The sequence below is a fragment of the Equus asinus genome, chromosome 14, assembly GCF_041296235.1.
Source record: "Equus asinus isolate D_3611 breed Donkey chromosome 14, EquAss-T2T_v2, whole genome shotgun sequence".
In the NCBI taxonomy this organism is placed as follows: Eukaryota; Metazoa; Chordata; class Mammalia; order Perissodactyla; family Equidae; genus Equus; species Equus asinus.
The window spans coordinates 48,856,095-48,872,784 of NC_091803.1; the positions used below are offsets into that span (position 1 = coordinate 48,856,095).

Below are 16,690 nucleotides of genomic sequence, written 5' to 3' on the forward strand. Positions count from 1 at the left end.
GCCTGCAGAGGGGAGCCGGGCAGGTGGCAGCTCCCTCCACCCCGTGACGACCCGGGAAGCGGGCACGGGACCCCATCGCTGGTTGAGGGGTGGGAAACGGAGGCTGGGTCTGGGTGGTGACAGCCTGGGCTCCCTGAGGTCCCCCCGAGGATGCCCCAGGAGGAGCCCCCATGCAGGGCTGGGGAGGACACAGCTGTCCATCTGGACTGGGCTGCTAGACCCCTGCCTCCTCTGCCCAGTCCACTCGCCACACTGGTCCATCGCTGCCAGCCTCGCCACCCAGATACCCCCACCCTGAGGCCCCTTCCCACCAGCTACGTGGGACGTTTGATAAAGGGCCTGTTCCCAGTGGGCAGGCTGTGGGGCCCACAGACGACAATACGGTGCCTGCCTGGACTTCAGGGCCTGGACGTCCAGGGCTGAGGCAGGCCACAGGGACAGAGGGAGGCTGCCTGGGTGGGGGGGAGCTGGAATGAGCCCCCGTTCCAGCCCTCCCTCAGCCAGGGCCCCAGAGGCCGGCTGGTCACCTAAACCCAGCCGGAAGCCCATTGAGGGCAGAGGTCAGCCCTGGGCACAGGGTGGGGAGGGGCACAGAGCCCCCGAGCCTGCTACGTCGCCTCCCTGCTCCCCCATCGCATCACGCCGTCCACTGTCTGCCCAGCATGGCGGTTCTCTGAAGTCCACACTGACGTGTGTGTGTGTCGTGTCCTACAGCCCCCTCCCCACCCGAACGGGGCGGCACGAGAGGGGCTGGGTGTGGATCAGTCCTCAGCGCTCAGGCACGCGGGCTCCGCTGGCACAGACGGCAGGTTGGCCTGGCAGCCCCTGTCGGGCTGGGGCAGAGGGGAGGCACGGCCCACACCCTGACCCACCCCTTCTTCAGGCTGTTGGGAGAGGGGGGCTCCTGGAAGTTCTACAACCCTGTCTGAGCCCCGGGCAGTCAGGGACATGAGGGCCTGAAGGCTGGCCCCCCTTTGGGCCAAGGCCGCGTAGATAAAGCGAGGGACTCCTGGCCCGGTGCCCAGGCCCATTCAGACGTTGTCCACAGCCCGGTCAAGGCCTGAGATATCACCCACGGCTGAGCCCAGGCCCAGCCTGCCCCGTGGCCCACCGCCCCCAGGACAGCCTGTGTGGTCCCAGAGGAGAGGGCTGGCCGGCACTCCTCTCTCAGGAGGATGCAGGCCGGGATGCTGGGAGGGCCCCTCCACCTGTCTTGGGACAGGGAGGGAAAAGCTGGCAGCTGTGCCAGCCTGCCTCTGGGTAGGACGACAGCGAAGAGCCCACCTTCCCCCATCAGAAGTTGGGGTGCATGGAGGAGGAGCCCCAGGCCCTGAGGAGGAGGGGAGCTGGATGGCCACCCAAGGCACGGCCGGGCTGGCAGGCTCTCCCAGAGGCTGAGCGAGGCTGGGTACCGGGGCTGGGGAGACAACTGCAGAGACAAAACCCCCCAAAGGCAGCCCCTGTGGCCGGGGTGAGTTCCAGGCTGGTAAGGGGGCTCCTCTGTCCCCAGAGCCTGGGATGGGTCAGACACGTTGGGCCCCGGTCCCTGTCCCAGTGCTGGCCCAGGGGGGTGACCTCAGGTGATGAAAGGCACAAGACCTCCACCTCGAGGTGTGCCAGTGGGGGGGCCCATCACCCTTGCACCCTGGCGACGTCACCGATCCCTTGTTGGGAATATGCCCGACCAGATGAGCCCAGATTATGCTTTACACTTGGGGGGGCCTGTCACCTGCCAGGCTGAAACCGAGTTTCCATGTCTCAAAAAAGCCAGTACTGCCTCGGATTGGGGCCAGGCAGCTCGTGACCTTGGCCCAGCGTGGCTGCTCTGCATCCGTTTACTGGTCCGAGAATGGGCCAGAGACCAGATCCCAGGAATCATTTGGAGGCTCAAGGGGGACCATTTGGTCGGGCGGAGGGCGGCTCCATTTTATCCTCCTCTTTCTAGGGTCGGACATTGAATGTTGAGCATGGAGGGTTGACCAGCAGACACCCCCACCCCTCCCCAGCCCAGGACCCCTCTTCCCCGGGGGACTGCGGCCCAGAGCTCAGCCCAAGGGACGCATGATGGGGGACAGAGGAGAGGCTGCATGGTCCGTCTGCAGAGGGGCTGGCCCGGGTCCCTGAGACACTGAGGGTCACCTCCACCTGCCGCCCCCTCCCACAGAGCGGCTGAGCTGGAGGCACTGAGCGGAGGCAGGACCAGGCTGCGTGGGTGCCGGGGCGCGGGCGCTGGCAGTAGGGTTGCCAGGCAACTGCCACGTGTATCCGGCCTCGTCTCCGGCTCCGTGGGGTGGAGGAGCCCCAGGTTCCAATATTTTTGCTGCTCGCTAGGCTGCTTTCACCCTGGACAGCAGGAGGGGACGGTGTCCTTCACGGCACGTCGGGAGCCCCATGCTCTGGGGTGGCAGGGGCTGCAGCCACTGGGCCTGGAGGGGGAGAATGCTGCACCCCAAGCCCCCCAGTTCTGCTCTCAGGAGAGGGGGTGCTGAAGGTCTCCAAATGGCTTCCAGCTGGAGGCCAAGAAGATGTGATGCTCAACTCCAGGCCCCGGGGAACTTCCTGCTGGGCCCAAAATGATGCCAGGGGGCTGCTGGCCCCTTCTGCTACGCCACAGTGAGGGAAGGACAAAATGAGGGTCCACCCCGTCCCTGCCATCCACAGTGGCCAGCATCACACCAGCAGTCTCCGCTGCACGGTGCTCTGCGCTGGACTCTGCGGCCACTGAGGAACAGGGTGTGGCCTCTATCTCCCTCTGCCTCGGTTTTCCCACAAGAGCAAGGGGTGTCTTGGGTGGCCTAGTCGCTCCCTGAGGATTCCGGGTGACCCACAGCCCAGGGCCCCTGCCAGCCATGGGACTGGGGACCACTGTGGGCTCCAGGAGAGAAGATGTCAGCCATGTGGGAGGCAGGACCAGAGACAGCCCCTCCCTGGGGGCCCGGCACTGCTCTGGGGTACTGACCCCTTGCCAGGCTTCCTGGGGGGTGACGGCTGAGGACGGTGGAAGGTGTCCATCCAGGGGGCAGCAGGACGTGGACACTGCCCACCAAGCTTCCAGCCTGTTCCATCCCTCGTGGGCCAAATGACAGCGTCTGGCCAGGTGAGCCGTGCCGTCCAGTCGGGCTCACTCGGGACCCTGCTGGGCAGCTGGATTTTCCAGCACCTTCTGTGGTCCTGTTTCCTCCCCAACCTGGGCCTCCTGACAATCCGGGGTGGGGATGGGGTGCTCCCTGCTGATGCACTGGGCAGCATGGGGGGCTGGGTGAGGGGTGAAGTCTGCTCGTGTGGGACAGGCCCTACTGGCTGTGACCCCATCCTTCTGTGGGGACCACTGAAGGGGACCTGCAGGCAATATCAAGTCTTGGTTTGTCTCCCCACCCATCACAGGGGCCCAACCCCCTCTAAGCAGGTTGGCTGTGCCCCGATCTGCCCCCGCTGGAGAGGTCCCCGGGCCCTGGGCTGTCCGTGTGTCCGTGTCCAGGTTGCACACCTGGGCCACCCCCTCCCTTCCCTCCATAGCCTCATACAGACCAGGGCGTCCCTGGCCTGAGTGTCTCCTGAGTAGGTGCTGAGCACCCAGGCATCCCAGCTGGGGCTGCTCCTGGCCAGTGAGCAAGGGAGCAGGGCTGATGGGGTCTGGCACCCAGATCCAGTCCAGGCCACACGAACCCCCGCCATGCCCCTCGGCCTAGAAGCTCCCGAGAGAGGCAAGAATCAGGAAAGACCGAGGGTGCAGATAGCAGTGTGGGGGAGCCGGCCTTGAAGGGGCTGTGACGTGATGCCCTTGTCCCTGGGGCTTCTAGGTCAGCCTAGAAGGGGGATCTCCATGCCCCTTACACTGGGCCTGGTCTGCAGGTGGCCACGTCCATGGCCCATGTGGGGGGGTCTCCACCTCACGGGGACCCTCAGGTCTTGAGGATCATCTGGCACTGGGGGGCGGCCCTTGGCAGGAGTCAGGGAGCTGAGTCATCGATCTCCCTCCAAGGGTCCTTGAGGCACAGCTCCTTCCCCCTGCTCAGGGTGGCACCTGGGAACTGGGCACCTGGACACCCCAGATCTTGGCTGCCCAGAGGCTAGCCACCTCAGCCCAGGGGTTCTGGAGGCCAGAGAACTGTGTCTTCTGGGAGGAGGGACCCTCCCCAGCCTGTGAAATTGCAACCCAAACCAGCAGATGGACGCAACTTGCCAGCAATTAGGAGGCAGAGCCGTCACAAATGTGCAAATTTACACACGTGAGTCAGACAGATCTGGGATTTTCCCTTTATTGAGCATGAATTGCGTGCGTGAGATTTCTGAGCACAGAATGTTCGCTCAGTCTAGTCCCAAGTGCCAGCAGCTGGTGATGCCCTTCAGAACCGGGGGGTTGTCTGCAGAGAAAAGGCCTCAGCCAGCCCCCCCACCCAGCCTGGGATCTGGACCGGGGGCCCATCCCTGCCACTGTCCTGCAGCCAGGACTCCCCATGGCCTGGGCACGTGCTGGGACACTACTGGCCTCCCCCGGCGCCTCCCAGCCTGCGTCCGGGTCAGGGTGTCAGCTCTGCTGTCCCTGGGCTGAGGGGCAGCCCCTGCCTGGGGATGGAGGAAGCCCTTGGCCCCTTGCTCCGTCCATCTGTGTAAACCCCAGGCTGCCATGGGTTTGACTTGTTCACATGACAAACAATCAGTGAGCACACACTGGCCTGTCTGAGGGCCCGGGAGCCGTCTGGGGGCCTGAGACCACACCCTCTGGGGCCCCAGCCTTGTCACAGCCCAGGAAGAGCCGGTGAGGGGGACCCTGGGGCTGAGACCCCGAGAGCTCGGCCTCCTGGAGGGGATTTCAGAGGAAGACAGGACGGAGCCGCTGTGTCCTAGCTCCCCTCGACTGCATGGCATCTGGACCTGTCTCCCAAGGGCCCCGGTGCTCTGCAGACCTCTCTCTGCTCAGGGCCTCTGCTCGCAGCCTCTCCAGGAGCCCCCCTGCACCCTGCCTGCTGCACCCGAGAGCTGGGACAGGCCCTGGCTGCCGGGGGCAGAGCATTTAGGGTTTGACCTCTGGCCTGAGATGCCCGGCCGTGCCCTGTGGTGACCGCTGGCCCTGCCCACTCTGGGAATTGTGGGCAAACTGGTGCCCTGGGGACAGGCTCACGGCGCAGACGGGGCAGGAGGTGTGGGGATGGCTCCTACCGGCTCTGGGGTAGACCGGCACCAAGGCCGGGCCTGCCACCCACGGCTGGTCCCGCAGCAACCTGTGACCCTGTGTCTCCTCATGTGGACCCCCGGCCTGATGAAAGGCCCCCGTCCCACCTGCCCTGCTGTGCTGGCACCCTCCGAACCCGTTCGTTTTCACATTCCCTTGATGGACAGTAAGGATTCTTGGCCTGGGGCCCCGGGACCCCTCCTGTCTCTGGCTCCTATGTGGATCCCGGATCCCCACCTGCCACAGGCACCTTGTAGAGAGGGCTGCCTTCTTGGGGTCTCTGGGGCCCTCGATGCCCCCAGGAGAATCGGGGCGGGCGCGCAGATAGGCCGGGCAGTGGCTGCTGGCTGATGGCATTCAGCACCCCAGCCCTTGTGGGGACCCTGGGACCAGCCAAGCCCCTGCTGCTCCCAGCCCCTGACACTGTATTTCCAGAAACAATTTCCTGGCCACCAATCTCTGGAACCTTCCAGAGTGTTCCAGGCTGAGCTGGGGGGACAGACAGTGGGGCTCGAAGTGGGGCCGGCATGGTGGTGGCCCCGCTAAATTCTGACTCTCCTTATTGATCCAAGGACAATTACTTGATGGCAAACCCCATTAGGTCCTCACGCACCATTAGAGAGTTTAAAATAATCGATCACCGATGCCACGGGCAGGCGAAGTTCAGGGCAGGACACTGTGTGCCTGATGGTATAAAGGCGCCCGCCACCTTCGATACGCAGGGCGGGACGTTGTAATCTGGTGCCCCAGCTGGGGGCACACACAGCCAGGCGGTCGCGGGATGACGCTCAGCTGGGAGGCTCGAGTCTGTTCCGGGCCCAGGAAGCTTTGCTCTGCTGCACCTAACCCCCCACCTCCATGGGTGCCGGGTGTCCAGGATGCCCAGCAAAGGGGGTGGGCAGTGCCCAGTGGGAAGCCCCTGCCCCCTGCTCAGAGGTGGGGGGCTGGCTCGACCCTCACTCCTCACCCCCAAGGCCTGGTGAGCAATTCTCCACCAAGACTGGGAGGCCCCGTCATCATAGAAACAGACCACATTCTCGGAGTAAACCACGGCCGTCTGGGTCCCTCTCTGGCCAGGGCTGGGGGCGGGTGGGGACGAGTGACTGAGTTAGGCCCCCGGTCTGTGGTCCTGTGTTTGGACAGCCCTGGGAAGCACACACCACCTTAATTGCTGTCATCAAGGTAATCTTTAACAAGGCAGCCAGCGCCTCCAGTAAGGTGAATAACACGTCTTGGAAGTGTGGTTTACTCAAGACAGTGGGCAATGTTCGGGTGCCCCTGGCCAGGGTCTCATTCTGTCTGTGACCACGAGTGGCCGGGCTCTGCCAGCTGGGCTGGGCTGGCAGCTCTTCCAGCCCTGACATGCCAGCTGCCCCCTCGCCCAATGCAGGGTGGAGCTCCTGCTGCCAGTGTCCGCCCAGCTGGTGGCCCCTCTAGGGCTCTGACAGTGGTCATGATGTCACCTGGAGGAGGACGCTGACTCAGCATCGTGGGGACCGCAGCTCAGGGCCCCACAAATCCTGCAGGCCCCTCTGCTTGGTCAGCCCATGTGCTCATGAGGCCACTGGCTGGGGTAGACAGAGGTGTGGGCAGCCTGGGAGGCCTAGTTGGAGGGCACAGGAGGAGCTGGGGACGGCCTGGAGAGCTTCCGGGAGGAGGGGCCACCAGGGCCCAGTCCTGAGGATGGAGAGGAAAAGCAGCCTGGGGGAAGCCCTGGAAGCGAATGCCCTGGGCTGTCAGGACCCACGAGGTCAGCCTGACCAGAGCAGGGGCCCAGGGGGCCCTGGCAGTCATGGGGGGCATGCAGAGCCCCCAGGAAGGACCGCCCTGGTAATCTGGAGCTAATGTTGTTGGGACGGGGGCCTGCTCCTTCCAGAGGCGGGTCCCCAGGGCCCACCTCCCTTCTCAAGAAAAGGAGGACTGGACGATAATGCGAAGTTTGTCGGCAGGGGAGGGTAGCGGGCAGGCGGCCTCACCCTCTCTCTGTGGGTCAGCGGGTCGATGCCTCGGCTGACGCTGATGGCTGTTTAGAGCCACCTGGGGCCGTGGGGGGAGCACTAACGGGGGGGGTGCCGTTCCCCCAGCCCCGTGGCTGAGCTCGCCCCTCCCTCACTGGCCCTGCCTGGACGGTGGAAGGCCATGTCTGAATCGTGCCCCCACCCACAGAGAAGACCCCAATTCCTAGGAAGCTCCCTGCCCTTCTTGGGGGTCCCGGAGGGTGGATGTTAGCTGGGTCCGTGGTCCTGTGGAGAGTGGGCCTCTGATAGGCCACTGGGGTCAGGGCCAGTCCCATCTCCGATGACTCCCATGCCCAGCAGGGCACCTGGCACACACAGGGTGGTCTGCACGCATTTGGAAAATTGGCGTCTGTGGTCACCACATGTCGGGGGAGCCGCCCACCCTGACTCTGTCCTTACACCCACCAAGAGGCGGGGGGCTACGGGCCAGGTGGAGGACCCGCCCTCCCACTGCCCAGCCATGCCCACCCTCCACCCCCCTCCTTCCTGTCTTGGTCACTGTCAGCTCCCAGAGGAGCCCAGGCCGTGCAGGCTGGCGCCTGTGGGAGACCCAGAGCTGAGGTCCCCAGCCCGGGCCCGTCCCCACATCTCCGATGGGCTCAGGACCTAGGGCTGGCCTCCCTGTGCCCCCAGGGCCCTGCTCCGTGGCCCTCCAGGGTCCCCGGATGCTGCACCCAGCCCTGAGAGCCCCTGGAGTGCAGAGGACAGCGACTGAGCCCTCCTCGTGGGTCCCTGTCCCTCTCGGGACCGTGCTTGCAGCTGCACTGACCTCCGGAGCTCCACTGTCGCCCCACTGGCAGGGCTGGTGGGGTGGGGGGCACCCAGGGACCCTGAGAACCAGCAACCCAGGGTCCCAGGCTCACCCAGGACTGCACGCGTGGGGAGGGACGGCAACACCTGGGAGTGAAACCGAGGAACTGACAAGGAAAGTGTGCTCCCCCTCGGACCTCTGAGCTCAGAGACCAGGCCTGTGGGCGTGGGGCCTCAGTGCTTCGTGGGGTGCACCCGAGCCCGGGCCTGGCTTGTGGAAAGGACGGAGTGGGGTGAATGGGGGCCCTGCTGGTGACCTTGCCCTTGCCCTCCAAGCACTTAGCCGCCCGCTGTCTCCCTCTCGGGTGGCCCCGGTTCCATCAGCTAAGTGGCTCCACGATGCATCCACCGCTCCCGCGAGGGCCATCCAGGGCATGGCGTGCCCATCTATTTTCAGGGCTCTTTGGGTTAAGTGCTGGGCGGAGCTGAGCCCTCGAAGGCCTGGCCCTTGGGTCCATTTGCGTCCTCTCCAGGGCCGCCGGGCATGTGGGGCTGGCCTGGGCTCCCGGTGCGGCCACGGGCCTGACGTCCCCTCAGATGCACTTGGGATGCCCTTGATGCCGGCGCCTTGTTCCTGCGCCAAAGAGTTGTCTTAGAGAGAGCGCCCGTGAAGGGACCCCTTCTCAGGATCCCAGGCCCTTCTGGGGTGGGGTCCCCATGATGGCCCTTCTGGGGCGAGGTCCCCCCTGTGGGCATTCGAGGGCAGGGCTCCCCATCCCACCTCCCCACCCTCCCCACCTGCCTGCTGACCCTCGGGCCGGATTGTCCTAGCTGTGGGCCGTCCGGGCACTGCGGATGCTGAGGAGCACCCACACTTCTACCTGCCAGATGCCAGGAGCACCCCTTCCTCTGCAGCCGTGGCAGCCAGAAATGCTTCCAGACGTTGTCCCTGGACATTTTGCCCCGTGTCCCCTGGGAGCAAAGTCACCCCTAGTTGGGAGCTGCTGCCATTGGAGGATGAGGTGGGCGGTGGTCCCATGGGGCTTGGGGTGACCCTAGGAGGGTGAAGGGAGGGGCCTGGGTGGCCCCTGTGTGGGGGATATATGGGGTCTGAGGACCCCCCAGTCACACTGCATGTGGGAGCCCGACTCCTCTTGTCTGATGGGGGAGTCGCAGGTGCAGCCTAGCCCCAGTGGGCGTCAGGGCCCCCAACCCTGCCAGGAGGAGGGCCGCACGTCCCAGGTCCCCACGGCCCCAACTCCACTGCCAGCCCATGGAGCTATGGGAGGAGCTTCAGACTTCATCGACCTCCCTAATGGGCCAAGGAACCGAGAAGTCAGTGGTGGGAGGACAGGAGCCACCCGGGCTCACCATGGCCCTGAAGCCCACCAGGCTGAGGGCTGGACACCCCATCATGGACATCTTGCAGCCAGGGAAGCAGACTATGGCTCCTGGTTTGCAGACAAGGCACAGAGAGGCTTGGGGAGTTGATAGAAGTCACACAGCGCACAGGCAGGATGTGGGCTCACCCAGGCAGCCTGACTTTGGGGCAGCTCCATGCCCTTGACCAGCTGCCTCCAGAGGGGCAGGATGAGACGGCGGGGGCGGGCAGGCTGCAGGCAGGGGGTGGCCGGGGAAGAAGGCATTCTCCACCGTCTTTTGTGCCTGCCCTCCAAATGACCCTCTGGGCTCTTATCTGGTGCCCACACACCCCTGACCGGCTCGATTGCTGCAGAAGCAACTGCAGACGATGTTGCCGGAGCCTCTTAACATCAGAGGCGCTGACAGCAATGCTGCCCCCTACCCCCACTCCTCTGCCAGGACAGCCCAAGGTCGCTGGGGCTGAGACTGGCCTGGGGGTGTCAGAGAGCCAGGAGTGGGGAGCGTGGCTGCCCTAGAGGCTGGCCAGGAGGGGCAGGGGGGCCAGGGGCAGGCTAACTGAGGTCAGGGTGGGGGGCAGGCACCCCTGCGGTGGCCCTGGGCTCCCTCTGTGCAGCAGGGTCAGGGGACCCCCTCTGCGGCCCCTCCCAGCCCCAGTCCCCCAGATTGCACCATCCGCAGCATCAGGCTGGCCGGGCTCGTGTCATTGCTGCATGAGGCTGGGACAGCCTTGTCCCACCCCAGGCCGCCCCGGGTCCCCTCTCAGCCTTGGACCGGCCTCCTCCAGGTTGGTCTTCCGGGGGCTGCAGAGGCAGTGGGGGCCGGAGAGGGCCAGGAGCCGGGGTGGTGTGAGCACCCGCCGAGACCCACAGGACTGGATCCCAGTGCCAGGGCAGCCGGGACGGCCAGTCCAGCCAGCACCGAGGCCTGAGACGCAGGGCCGGGTCAGGGTGTGGGCCACATACCAACATGGTCCCTCTGACCCCAGATGGGGCCTGACCTGCCAAGACACCCCATTAAAAACAACCTCAGCCCAGCCCTGAGCTGCCTCTCTGGGCCAGCCCCACAGCCTCCCTCCTGGGAACTGGTCAGTGGATCCTGTCACTCTGGTTATAAGCTGATGGGCACAGAGGCAGCCAGAGACTTGTGCAGTCACTCAGTGGGTTGGGGGCTGCGTAGACCCCAGACCTGCTCACAGCCCAGCACCCAGCACTCCCACACCTCCGCCATGACCTGCCAGGATCTGCCACCCCCAGACCATGGCTTCCGGGATGTGGACAACCATAGGCTGGGATTGGCCCCCTCAGTGCGGTCATGTCCACCGGGGTCTGCCGGGCCCAGCCTGGCTGAGAGGTGATGGTGCAGGCCCATCGGAGACCAGCAGAGCCCGTCTGGTGGCAGACACCCACCTGCAGAATAAGGGACCTGGACACGGGCAGACAGCGCAGGTGGCAGGCGGTCAGGCCAGGCAGACGGAGGAGGGGGTCTGCTGGGCCCTCGGGAGGTGAGCCCTGAGCCACTGGGCCGGCCTCGTGACTGTCTCCCTGGGCCCCACTGCCCTTCCCCGGCCCCCTGGCTTCCACCTGTTCAGCCTGGAGCAGGGGGCAAAGTTAGGGGACCGTCCCCAAGACCACCCTCGCGTCCGACACCAATTCATGCCCAGGAGTCCCTGAGGTCACCCTGAGGTCCGGTGAGGGACGCACAGGCTCACTGGGAGCCACGACACTCACGGGTACAGTTTATCACAGAGACAGGGCATAGACGGACACCGGCCACGGGACAAGCCGTGTGGGGCAGGGTCCAGGCCACAAACACAGACGCTCCCTCGTGGTCTCCCCGCCGAGCCGGCACACTTCCCCTCCCGGCATCAAGGGGCAAGGGTGTGAGGGCTCCCAGAGCCCCAGGGTTAGGGTTTTGGGGCGCTGGGCATCACGGGTGCCCTGCGGTGGGCAGGTGGTGGCCCTGCAGGAACCCCTCTGAGCCCCGTGCCTCTTGGGGTCCTGGCTGGTCCTTCCAGAGGCCACCAAGGGCTGGGACTGGAACCCGCAGGTCAGCTCTGGAGCCGGTCTCCCCTCCGCCCAGTGGTCACACTGGTCAGCGGCCCTCCTGGAGCAGGTGCCCGAGCTCCCGAGTCCCGTCTGCCTTGGAGCAGCCAGTCGGCATGGTGACCTTGTCTGGGGCCAGCGGAGCCTCTAGTCCCATGGCTCCCGGCACCGGCCCCGCCTCCTCCGGGCCCACGGGGCGAGAGACGCACTGGCGGCTCTGGGTGCCCACCCGGCGGAGGTGGCCGCTCGGGCCTCGCTCAGCACGACCTCCTTCCTCCGCCGCCCGTGCCCCTCGTCCCTGGGAGCAGTGGCTCGTGGTGGCAGCTTGCTCCTGGCCCTGCTCAGGCCGACGCAGGATCTCCCTAAATCCCGTATTTAATTTTGTTCTCTGAGAAACGGGGAGGTTTGGAGATCAAGCTGAGCTGATAAACCGGGGATTTGGCTGTTCTTGCGGAAACTCGTGGACTGGGAGGCGGGCGGCAAGCTTAGGAGGCCCCCGCTCAGTGCTCCCCGGGGCCCCCCGGCCCAGAACGCGGCTACAGCGGGCTGGCTCAGTAGGCTCCCCAGGGTGACGGCGTGAAGGACATCACAGTTAGCAGGAAACGCACGGGGGTCAGACCCCAAGGGGTGCCCCCAAGGCGCTGTTAGAGGGGGTCTGCTCATTGCAAGAGTTTAGGGGGCTGAATTGCATGGAGGGGTTTGTTGATGCTCAGCCACCCCTTGAACCCTCTTCTCAAAATTGTGCCTTTGCAGACCCTTCCCCTGGGGCTGTGGTGTCGTTCCTCACCCTGGCTGGTTGCTCTGCCCTGGGTGCCCCACTTAGCCAACACCCCACTTTCCAGAACATTATCCTCTAATCTCCCAAGCAAGCTCTGGCCAGTGTGGAAGGGAGTGGGACTATCACTTCCTTCGTTTGGGAACTCTATACCTCTTTTAATGTGACCCAGGATGGCATTTGGTTTGTCAGCCTTGAAACCATTGGCTGACATCCACCAGGCGGCCTCAGAAACCCCTTGGGTAGGGCAGTGTCTGTCCAGTTTGGTCATCGTGGTTGGGTTTGTCTTTGTAACAGGAGCAACTATTTGGCTGGGCCTCCCTGCGCTGAACATGGCAGATGATGGCTCGAACCCAAGAGCGTGCTCCCTCTCAGGCATCAGACGGTGCGAGGTGAGCGCCCAGCATGGCTCCCAGGGCCCCTGCAGTCCCTTTGCCTCGGGAATCTCCCACCTCTCCCTTGTGCGCTCCTCAGGCTCATTTCTCGTAGCTCCTCAGCTTCTCTGAGTTCCTTTGATTCGCAGCAAAGCTATAAATGCAGGATGTGCTGTGCGCTCTGGACTATGGAAGGTAGATGGAGGAGGAGGAGGGCCTGGAGCCAGTTCAGAGACTGCGGGAGGCAATCAGGGCAGACTTCCTGGAGGAGGTGTGAACTGGCAGGAAGTAGAGTGAAGGCATTCCAGGAAGGGGGTGGGCATGGGCGTGAGTGTGGATGATGTTGCTGTGGGGAGGGTGGGTGTGGTGAAGCCGGGATGACCCGGGTCCGGAGTCACAGGCCTGATCAGTTGGGATGGGCCAGAGTTTGCCATGCACGGTAATAGAGGTCTGGTCATCTCAATGGCTTCCCACAGCAAAGGTTTATTTCTTGTCCTGCCCCAGGTCCCTCGTGGCTTGTCCGGGGCCTGCATCATCCTCATTTGGGGACACGGAGGTCACAGGTCACCTGGTAGGGCAAGGTAGATGGAGGACCGCCACCAAATGCTCTGCCTGCAAGTGACTTGGGTCCTTCTGCTCCTGTCTCTCACCCAGCAGGACGGGCGCGGCGCACGGCCTCTGCAGCTCTGGGGACACAGGTCCTCCTTGTGCCCAGAGGGTGGCCAGCCGGCTGTGGACGGGGACGCGGGCTGCCCGGACTCGGGCTCCAGCCGTGGTAAGAAAACTGCTGTTGCTTGGGGTCCCCCGCGGAGGGACAGGGGTCCCCATCGGATGCACGGAGCCCGGGGCCGCCCGGACCTCAGGGCTGCAGGTCCCCACCGAGAAGTGAGGCAGGAGGGGATGTGCCCCCGAGGGACGGAGCCCCGAGGGGAGGCCAGGCCCCTGGCCCCCGGGGTCGGTTCATGTCAGAAGCCTGGTGGCCATGCAAGGCTCGCTTTCTGGAAAGAGAAGCAATTCAAAATTGGCCTTGAAATTCCGGACGTGAACGTTCTCCTGGAATCGTGTCTGGAGACAGAGGTGAGCTGACGCGCCACAGCTGAGCGGGCCAGCCTGCCGCCCTCGGGGAGGGTCCCACCCCAGCCGGCCGGGGGTGCCCCTGTGCCCCGCTGCCCTCCGCTCTGGAGCAGCGCAGCCCCTAGCCCGGGAGGCCGAGCGGTTAAATGCAGGGCAGGTGTTGTCCCCACAGCAGTGTCCAGAGAGGCCCCGGCTGCAGCTTGGGAGAAGGTTCCGGAGTCTTCTGATCCTCCACTGACCCCTGTTGCGTGACCTTGATGGGGCAGCCTTGTCGCTCTGTGCCTCGGTCTCCTGGCCTGTCCATGGGGACCATGGAACCACAGATGAGCATCCAGAAGGTGGCGGGAGTGGGGTCAGCGGGGCCGAGGCCGGGCCAGGCTCGAGGGGAAAGTGTGGCACTGGGCCCACAGGCTCCACCATGAGTCCCTGGACCCCCGCCGGCCCACAGGCTTGGGGGACACCTGGAGGGGACGGCAGCTGCTCCGTGAGCTGCTGAGCGTCCCCCAACCGTCCCCGATGCCTCTGCCGTTCATGGGGCGGGCAGCCAGGAGTCCAGGCCAGGGCGGCGGGCGGAGGGCCCGAGGGGCCTCGGCTCTCATGGAGCTGCAGGAGCGTCTCCCTCTGGGCTGCCTCCTGCTGGGGATGACCGGGCCTCACCCGCTCCCGGACTCTGTCCGGCTCCCACGGGCCGGCTCTGGGCCGCTCCTCCGCCTGCTCCGTGCCCGTGTCCCTGGCGTGGAGGTGGGAGCTCTCAGCATCACGGACGGCCTGTCCTGTTCCTGCTGCTCCACCACATCCTGACAAATGTCTGCTTGAACTCCTCCATGGATGAGGAGCTCACTCCCTGCGGGAAGCACAGCCTCGTGCCCGTCACACTGTAACTAGGGTGTCAAGTGACTTCACGCCCCACTGCTTAGAGCACCCCTGGTTTCGTGGAAGCCTGTCAGCCAGCGCTGGTCTGCGTCCCGATCCCGATGCCCTGTCCCTGGAGCTGAGTCTTCCCTGTGGCTCTTCCTGCCTGATTGTCGGATACCCACCTCCCTCCCCTTCGTTCCGGTCATAAATCTCACTGCTGGGCAGCCTGGCTCAGGCGACACTTTCCTTTCCTTTCCTTTTAAAATGTGCCCTTATTTGCAGTCACTCCCTGGGGCTGGGTTTCAAGGGCTGGAATCGCCGGGATGCGGCAGGGACGGCTTGTCCTCGATGCTGCCTTCCCAATGCTTCCGGAAAAGCTGAACCTGGGGGCAGGCCCGGGGGTGCAGTGGTTAAGTTTGCGTATTCTACTTCTGCAGCCTGGTGTTTGCTGGTTCGGATCCCGGGTGCGGACGTGGCACCACTCAGCAAACCGGAGTCTTCTGGTCCTCCGACTGACCCCTGTTGCGTGACCTTGATGGGGCAGTCATCACCTGTGGTAGGCGTCCCACATATAAAGTAGGGGAAGACAGGCACGAATGTTAGCTCAGGGCCAGTCTTCCTCAGCAAAATAATAATAATAAAAAAAAGCTGAACCTGCTGGCTAGGTCCCCCCACGCTATGTTCCCACCTCCCTCATCTCTCCTGGTGTGATGGGGTGTGGTGGTGGCAGGCAGCTGTCCAGATTTTGTTATTTTTAAGACACCAGGAAGGTGGAGTTGAAAGCCCCTCGCCACATGGCCATGGTTTCATTTCCATGTTTCCACAGTTGTGGCCTTTGAGACTTTTCAAGTCATGTCTCGGTAATAAAAATAAGAACGTACCCCCTAAAGAACTGAAAACAGCGTCCAAGCAAAATCTGTCCGCCCACAGTCATCACAGATCTATTCACAGCAGCCGAAAGGTGGAAACGACCCACGTGTCCATCAACAGGTGAATGGGAAACACAGCGTGATCCATCCACGTGGTGGAATATTACTCAGCCATGAAAAGCAAGGAAGTGCCAACACACTGCGACCTGGACGCATCCTGAGAACAGCATTTCGTGGAGAGAACCACATCCAAAAGGGCCAATATCGTGGTTCTGGTTCTAAGAAACGTCCAGAGGACGTGAACCTGCAGAGATGGGAGGCAGAGCGGTGGGTGCTGGGGGCGGGGGGAGGGGCGTGGGAAGTGGCCGCTGATGGACGGGGCTTCCTTTCGGGGTGATAGGAAGGTCCCAGGAGTAGACAAAGGTGGTGGTTGCACAACCTTGTGAATGTACTAAGTGCCGCCAAATTATACACAATGGTGGAAACGGTGAATTTCCTGCCCTGTTTCACCACAATAAAAAAGTAGCAGGAATAACAGCCAGGTTCCTGCATTGCTCACCGCGTGCCAGCCCCTGTTCTGGGCGCCGCCTCTCCCGCCTCCCGCGGAGCCTCAGCACAGATGGGCACCCGGCATGAGGGTGGCTCTCCCAGGTCACCGGGAAGGGCTGAGGATCCCGCTGCGCGGGCGGGCGGGCACTCCGGGCCTCGTTCGCCTCGTGGGGCGGAAGTTTCTCTTTAGAGCCATTTCTGTTTCTCTGCACCCGGTCTGCCTGCGCCCGCGGCTCCTCATGGTCCGTCAACGGTCGGACACGGATCGGCTCCCGCAGCCACGATCTACGGGCACCTCCTTTCACTCTGGACTCTGACGGCTTCTTCTGAGAGCCACTTCACGTGGCCGCCTCTGGACTTAGTTCTGGAGCGCGGGGTTCCCAGGGGTCAAGGGCACGGTGTCCGGCTCCCAGGCCCCGTGCTGCTTGGGGCAATTGTCGCCTCCTCATGGGCCCCTCTGGTCCCCCACCTGCCTGTTTCTGGACCCTCCCAGCCTCTCCCCACCTGCCGCCGGCCTCTCTACCTGGATGGGCCACAGGCTTTGCCGGGAAGGACTGAGCGTGGGGGCTGACGCTGACCCAGAGCCTTCCAGTGGGGAGGAGGCCAGGGAGTCAGGGCGCTCAGACCAGGGGCCGACCGTGCCAGTAGCTGCATGCACCCGCTTCGCTCCATCCTCAAGCACCCATGAGGGAGGGACTGCCCTCACTCCCGTTTCACAGATGGGGAAACTCTACTGCCCACACCACCCACCTCCAGAGCCTCTCGCAGCAAAGCCAGGCCACGGCGGTGGGGACATCCTGGATGACGGAGCCAATGTCTCGACGGCTG

General features: G+C 64.2%; 1 long non-coding RNA gene across 1 annotated transcript; it reads left to right on the forward strand.

The window, feature by feature from the left end:
* The first annotated feature begins 1,881 nt into the window (after positions 1–1,881).
* LOC139040127 (uncharacterized) lies at positions 1,882–13,592 on the forward strand. The gene is made up of 3 exons (XR_011494027.1): positions 1,882–3,097; positions 12,439–12,533; positions 13,170–13,592. It is a non-coding gene; the product is annotated as an uncharacterized lncRNA (long non-coding RNA).
* Positions 13,593–16,690: the final 3,098 nt, after the last annotated feature.